At 37.2% G+C, this 7,961-nt stretch overlaps 1 pseudogene; it reads left to right on the top strand.

Annotated features, from left to right (window-relative positions):
* The first annotated feature begins 6,781 nt into the window (after nucleotides 1-6,781).
* Nucleotides 6,782-7,484, top strand: LOC128097083 (solute carrier family 7 member 13-like; annotated as a pseudogene).
* Nucleotides 7,485-7,961: the final 477 nt, after the last annotated feature.

Below are 7,961 nucleotides of genomic sequence, written 5' to 3'. Positions count from 1 at the left end.
TCTAGGCTATATAACAAGTTCCAGACCAGCTATGGATGTATAATAAAACCAAGTCTTTCAATATCAAAATAAAATAGAAAGGAGGAAAGGATTTTCATTTTTACTGTCTTCTTAGATTGTATAGTAAACCTTCATCATAAAAGGAGATAGAAAACAAATGATCAGATAAATATATGAAATATCCAGAAATTATATGTGCTACAAATGTATTGAGAATCTCAAAGAAATACAGTGGTTGCACTAGGATTATATTCTATGAATTTCCCTGATTAGGTAGTGTGTGTGTTTTAGGGTTTCTGTTGTGAAGAGACACCATGACCATGGCAACTTTTATAAAGGAAAACATTTAATTGAAGTGGTGGCTTACAGTTTCAGAGGGTCCATCTGTTATCATCATGGCACAGGGCATGGTGTATACAGGCAGACATGGTGCTAGCTACCTCTTGAATAGAAGGCAACAAAAAGTGCAATATGACACTGAGCAAAAATTAAGCAAAAGAGACCTCAAAGCCTACCCCCACAGTAACACTCTTCCTCCAACAAGGCCACACTTAGTTCAACAAAGAAACACCTCCTAATAATTCCACTCCTGCTGTGGGATAATGCTCTGGTACACTGCAAAGATTTGTCATTCCAATTGGTTTAATAAAATGCTGATTGGCCAGTATCCAGGCAAGAAGTATAGGCAGGGCAAACAGACTAGGAGAATTCTGAGATGAGGAAGCATGGAGTCAGGAGTCACCAGCCAGACACAAAGGAAGCAAGATGAGAATGCTACACTGAGAAAAAGAACCAAGCCACTTGGCTAAACATAAATAGAAATATGGTTTGACATAATATGTAACAATTAGCCATTAATAAACCTGAACTAATGGCTGAATACTTATAAATAATATTAAGCCCCTGATTCAATTGATGGGGAAATAGCTACTGGGTATTTGACAGTTGTTGGTGGTACAGAAATTTCTGCCTGTACACTCCCTATGAGCTTAAGGGGGCCAAATACATTGAAACTACCATAGGTAGGTACCTTTGAGAAGCAACTAGAAGTAAGGGAACAAACCAATAGGTCTCTACAGATCTGAGGTTACCAGAACCCATTCATGTGGGTTCTGGGACAAAAATCAAATTCACATTAATAGTGTATTCTTATTTACTTTTGTTGGACAAGCTAATACTTTCTTTTACAGTGGCTCAAGGTCAGAACAAATTAAGATAGTAATGTAGGACTGTGTGAGTACTGAATTACTTTCTACTATATGCACTTAAAGGGGAAAAAGCTAGTCTCACTTAAAAATGTCCTTGATAAGCCAGACCAAATGCCAATACAAAGAGAGGAGCTGGGTACATAATCCCACCCCTACCTGTGGTTTTATTGTCAACCTTGGGAAGCAAAATGTGTTTTCTCTAAGAGTTTAACCTCTGCTAATTTCACAATGCTCCAAAGGAAAACCACACTTCCAAGACTGTTTGGGAATTATAATCTGATATGGAAAGATTTTTTTTGTTACTATTTTTTTCAAAGACACAAGGTTGAGTGGATAAGAAAGGGGGTGTTGAGCTATGTGGGCTCCTTCTGCAGTATTATTGGTTAACAACTGAGAGTAAATGTAACAGTGCATAACAGCGATTGATGGTAAAACTGAAAAAATGTGTCTTTGATGGGACTTTACACTGAGTTGGCTAGAACATCTTGGTTAAACCTTCTGTGAACTAACTTCACAGAACTAACCTTCATCTCAGGATCACAGCTTAGCTTTCTCTGAAGTCAGATTCTTAACTTAAACCTTTTGTACCTCAATTCTGTTGTTAATGCAATGTTTTTCTCACTTTATTAAGTTTCAAGGCCTTCCTTCCCAGAAATTTCAGAAACAGCCTTCTACTTTTCATATCGTTCATCTCATGGTCTTTGTGACAAAGTTTGTCTACTCTATGCTTCCTTCAGGCAGGGATATACCACAGATTAAGCACCTCCTCCTTTCAGTATTTCCCTTCCACTATGCACTCATTCCTTAATACTGCCTATCCTTATTAAATGCCAAAATTGTTCATTGTCCATTGATCATTTGAAATTGCAGAACTTTTTGTCTGGTGTTCGGATACTGTGTTCCACCATGTAGCTCAAGTTGTCCAGAAACTCTGTTAGCCCAACCTTGCCTCACTCACAATTTTCCAGTCTCCATTTCCTGAAGGCTTACACAGAATTTTTCCCTTTCCCTCCCCTCACCCCTACTTTGCAGCCCCTCTCTAGGGATGGTAGGCACTCTGTCAGCTGGTACAGGGTGGTGGGGGCATGTGGGTGAGGTGTGGGAGGGAGCAGTTGGGTACTTATCACATTTATAATTGTATAGTAATGTTGGCTGAGCCATGGCTTGTGTCTGGAGGTCTGGGAACAACTTTGCAGAGTTGGTTCTTTCCTTCCACTTTTAAATGTGTTTTGAAGACCTAACTCAGATTTTCAGGCTTGTGTGGCAAAAAGTTTAACTAGTGATTCATCCAGATGCTTCCAGATCAGGACCCTGAGAGCTAATTTGCTACCTTGTTTCTATCAAGAGTCATGACTTTGAAAGCACACACCTTGCTGCTATACAAACAAACTGCCCTTCAAAGCTTGATGACATAACCTTCATGAATAACTGCTCTCATCTGAAACGAGAGTCCTGTTCGGCCCTGCTACTCTGAGAATTGAGATAGTGACTTGTGGTCATGTTACAAAGTTTGCATGAGTAATTATTGTGATTGCTTACAGAGGCAATTAGTCAACTCAAAGGGAGGGGGAGAAAACCACAAAATAAAAAAACTTCAAAGTCTTGTTGTTCCATTTGATGAGTCCAAATTAAAAAAAGATAAAAAGAAAGATGAATTTTTAAGGGTTTCTAAATACTGTTATAAAAGGACTTAAATTGTCTAAATAAATTGCTTGATTTAAATTTCATAGAAAATACAGTGCCTCTGGGACTGCTAGCACGTTTTGCCTGTGTTTAAGATAGAGATTCCTTTGTTTATATTGAAACCTAGTTATTTCATTAATAAAATGATTTCTATTTAAATTGAAAATATAAATGAACCATCAAGTAAGAAGGATAATGTAAAGAGATATAAGCATGAAATAATGTAGAGTTAAAAATAAAAAAGGGAAAATCTTTTACATGTAATCTGGTCATCTCCTTTTGCCAGGTGGTGGAACTCCTTTTCCAGTGGTGGGACTGATTGAATTCAAAATATTAATGGCTTTTATATTCTCAAAACTGTGGATATTCGTGTTGGAGAGAGGACAGCAATTAAGAGCAAATATGACTCTTGCAGAGGACCCGGGTTCAGTTCCCATCACTCACATGAAGAATAACAATTATCTGTAACTTAGATCTAGGACATCCGATGTTCTCTTCTGACTGTAGGAACTGCATATACATGATACACATACATACAAGTAAAATACCCTTACACATAAATAAAAAAATAAATCTAATTTTTAAACTACAGGTACAAATAGAAACTTCCAGATAGGAAGAAACACCAACACCCCAGTCCTCCAATTACCCATCTAGGAATCAATAAGCATTTAGATGATTCTTCAACTCCAGAGATCTCTCTGTATCAGGACAACCAAAAGTCAAGTAAAGTTCTAAGTGATCTCTGTGAAAAGCTGGGCAACTACATTTTAGAAATTGAACCTTCAAAATACATGTCAGTTACATAACAACCCAACAAGAAGTCTGTAACCAGCCTGTGTAATACTCAGGGAAGTTGGTATTAAACAAATTAAGCATAGAAATAAAAACTCAAAATATGGCATGAGAAGGCCTGTATTCTGTGTGAGGATTTTACACTGGAAGAACGATCCTGACTCTGAAACCACAGAGATTTGAATAATACTCAACTATGAAAATTTACCTGAATAGATATTATAAGATACCAACAGAAACTTGATACATTGGTAAAGCAAAACCAAGGTTGCAGCATAAGACATCTCGTAGAGCACATTTTAACCTTTCACTAGGGTTACACTATTACAACTTTATATACATGGGAAAAGGTATTAGATGACTCACACATATAATCACAATCAAAGCTAAATTTTGTCTTGAAACTTAGGAAATTTTTACTGTTTGAAGAATTATTTCTTGCTTATGCTTCTCAGTCAAATAAGTGGAAACACCTGCTCATTTACTTAACCCCTAATGTTGACATAGCACCTCAAAACCAGTCTTATCTGTTCATTTGGAAGCATTTGTCAGGTCTAAATAAGGTCTGCAATTCATTCTCCTTCTTATGGGAATGGGAATCAAATCACCACTAGAATAGGTAGGACTGTGAGGGACTTGCCTCCTCCTCTCGTGTTACCAGAGCATTCTCTACAGTCCTCTCAGATAGTGACTTATTGCTCAGAGTATTACTACCCTACAAGACCAAATATATTCACTAGTGACAAGGGCTTTAAATATTGAAGGGGTTTATATCACTTAACTGCTGAAAGGGGTATTGTGTCTCTTCCTTAAAGAAGAATGATTTTCCTGTTAGTCGGTCAGGATTAGTCAGAAATGCTGGACAAAAATTGATAGGCCATACAAGTAAAATGTATCAGCTATCTGAATCATAGGACTCGGGGTCTAAAGTTTGATGTCAGATATCTCCACTCCTTCCTTTAGTAAGGTCATTCTTGGTTTCTCCTAGTTCTACTGTTCAAACATTGTCAATAAAAGTCTAAATTAACCTGTTTCTTCATGCCTAGATGCCATTAAACTCCAAATATTACTTCAGGGTTTCAGATAAATTCTGGAACAAGATTCAAGTCTCCCTGTCTTAGCTGGATCATCTAGAGTGAGAGTTCATGATCTCTTTAGATAGAGACAACACATCTTTGTAATGAGCAGCAGTTACTGAAGATAATGTCTGCTATGCCTTGGCTTCTCATAAAGATTTGCAAGGATCATGTCTCTCAAAGACATGTTACGAATTTTTAAGTTAGGACAATTAAGCCATATACATATGTGAACCATAAGAAAAGTTAACCTGAGTACTCAACAATCAAGAAAAGCCATGACAGAATTTCTCTGGACCATCCCAAGGATTATACAAACCTGCTACAGTCACGAAGAAAACAAGTCAACCATCTGCAAGAACATAAAAGGATAATCCCTCATAAAACTACTCCCTATCATTTTGATTAATTAAAGTCCCTAGACCAGGAGATGTAAGTTTTCAAGTTGCATGCTTACCCAAGCCTGACCCATCCTGTGCAATTATTTTATTCTTTTACTCTCACCTTTCATGTAAATTAAATTTTCTCTGTTAGGACTCCATATCTTTCTCACTTTGTTCAAGTTACAAAGAACCCAGAATTCACCTCAATGGGATACTACTGAGACTATCTCTGGTAACAAAATCATGTACTTTCATGTGGCAAACTGTCACAGTTGAAATGCGTTTATGAGTAGAAGTAATGTACACTAATAACTACAAGAAAACGGGGATTGATTTATTGAAAGTGAAATGACAGCATCTTGCTTACAGTTGCTAAATGGCCAGGTGAAGTTCAAATCTTTGCCCACCTGAGTTCAAAGTCAATAGTATCTAATACAGCTATAAGACACTGTCTTGGTGTAAATATGTGAAGTAGTATTTCAGGATTGTATAATAATGTTACGACAGTAGCTGTTCTCTTCAGAGTTGTTTCTTGAGATTAACCACACTTTCTATACTTCATTCTAACTATGAAAGAAAACCAAGCCTCACTAACTAGAAATTCCACTGCTGAATAAACCTGTTTTGCTTGGCAGGAACCAGAACATCAGTGACTATGAGAATGGTGAGGGTTCTTCACTCCTCAGTCCTGTGCATCAACTGAGAGGAAGTAGGTAAACTGTTCTAATGTTTAACTTGAAGAATAGCAATGTGCTTGACTGAAGAATTCCAGGAGCTAATTCCAGGAGGTCAAGATGGATGGTGTTGTTCCTGAAAGGAAGAGAAAAAAAGAAAAAAGAAAGAAGAAGCACAGCTCCATGAGAAGACTTTCCCAGCACGTTCATCTTGCCACCCTTGTACTGCCTTATAAAAGCAGATTTGCATGTTTTACTTACATAAGTTTTGTTGATGTTCTTTGTTTTTTTCTTTTGGTTTGTTTGCTTAGTGTGTTTGTTTGCTTTTGTGGAGTAATAGACTTAGATGTCCCCTGATCCTTCCAGTGTCTTTTACTTGAGAATTTGTCCTTCTTTTCTTTTTTTTTACCCTATCAATTGCTTCCCATATATTGGTTTTAGCCCAGCAAGAAAATATTCTGTAGGGAGCATAGTGTTCTACCTCCAAAAATATCTTTCAGAATGACTGAAAATACTTCTGATTAGTATATAGTGACTTTGTCTTTGGCATATTTGATATTTTAAATATTATTAACAGAAAATATGTTAGCTGTGGTCTTGGAATGAAGTTAAAATTAAGTTTTTTGCTGTTGTTTTTGGTTTTTTTTGAGATAGGGTTTCTCTGTACAACAGCTCTGACTGTCCTGGAACTTGCATTTCTGACCAGGCTGCCTCTGAACTCAGAGATTTTCCTGCTTCTGCCTCCAGAGAGCTGGCATTAAAGGCATGTGCCACCATCACCCAGCTAAAAGTTAATTATTTTAAAACCCAAGTTAAGTTCAGACTTAAAAATCTCTTATAAGGAATAGATGGTTTAGTCAAGGCAACATCCTGTTTGATAGGGATTTGCAAAAAATTACATAGAAGCATAATACAGAAGACCCCTATTTTTGAAGCTTTAAAAGAGAGAAAAAGGCAAAACTATGCAGCTCTTGAGAGTGAGAGCGGTAGGATTCATCCATACTAACATGCTTTTGTTAAGTTCCACCCTAGGGGCAGGGATTTTGTTTGTGTATCCTAAAGGAGTATTAAAATACTCCTCACTGAACATCCTTGTCTCCCTAAGTATTTGGGAAGGTTGTGGCTTGATGAGCATGATGAAAGTTCTCTGTCTTGCAGAGTTGGCAACCACCTTCCCTGTGAGTGGAGCATCTTATTATTTCCTTAAGAGATCTTTTGGATCCTCTGTTGCTTTCCTGTGTCTTTGGATACAGCTTTTTGGTCATTTCCTAGGCATTGGTGCTCAAAGCTTATTAATAGCTGGTAATCTTGTTCAACTTTTCTATTCTGGATGCCCAGCTCCAGAGTTCCCAAAGAAATGTCTGTCTTTGGCTGTTTTATGGTCATTTGGAATTCTCAATGCTCGAGGGATTAAAAACAGTGGCTCAATTTCAGACTATCAGCAGTCTCGTGAAGATGGCTGTTCTTTGTTTCATTTCTCTAACTGGGATTGTGCTGTTAGTGATTGGGAAAAAGGAGAATGTGTCCAGGTTTGAAAATGCACTGGATGCTGAACTTCCTGATGCCTCACAGATTGCAGGTGCCATTCTCCAAGTAAACTATTCATATTTAGGAGCATCACTCCTGATCAACACAGCAGGTAAATCCATTCATACAAATATCTAGCAGTATGCCATAAGAGTTGGCCTCGAATAGGGAGGGAAATTTTAATGCTTGTTTCATGTGATATAATGACATGCAATCTCCTCTATAATGTGGGATTATGATTAAAGCACCCATGTATGTTCTTTAATGTAGACTATATATAATCTAGGTTTCTTCCAGCCATGTCTTTTATATAAACTTAGGAATATTAGAATCTTCAAAAAATAGAGATTTTTTAACACTCTTGGTTTTATTTCATGTGATCCCACCATCTTGAAATAAGTAATAATTATATAAAAATATGAGTAAATTCACATTTATAAGGCTATCACAGGTCTCAGATTTTAATATACTTCACCTCAACTTCAAAACTTTGATCTCTTCCCAGAAGTACCCACTAACAAACTTGTTATGTGTAGTCATCTCTCTTGGTGTATTTGTGGGAGCCCGTTCTCAGGTTCCTCGTGGCTTTACCCAGCATGTCCGCATAGAGGATGA

This window comes from Peromyscus californicus, unplaced genomic scaffold, assembly GCF_007827085.1.
Source record: "Peromyscus californicus insignis strain IS unplaced genomic scaffold, ASM782708v3 Scaffold_5__1_contigs__length_169319896, whole genome shotgun sequence".
NCBI lineage: Eukaryota > Metazoa > Chordata > Mammalia > Rodentia > Cricetidae > Peromyscus > Peromyscus californicus.
This window is presented reverse-complemented; position numbering and strand designations above follow the sequence as displayed.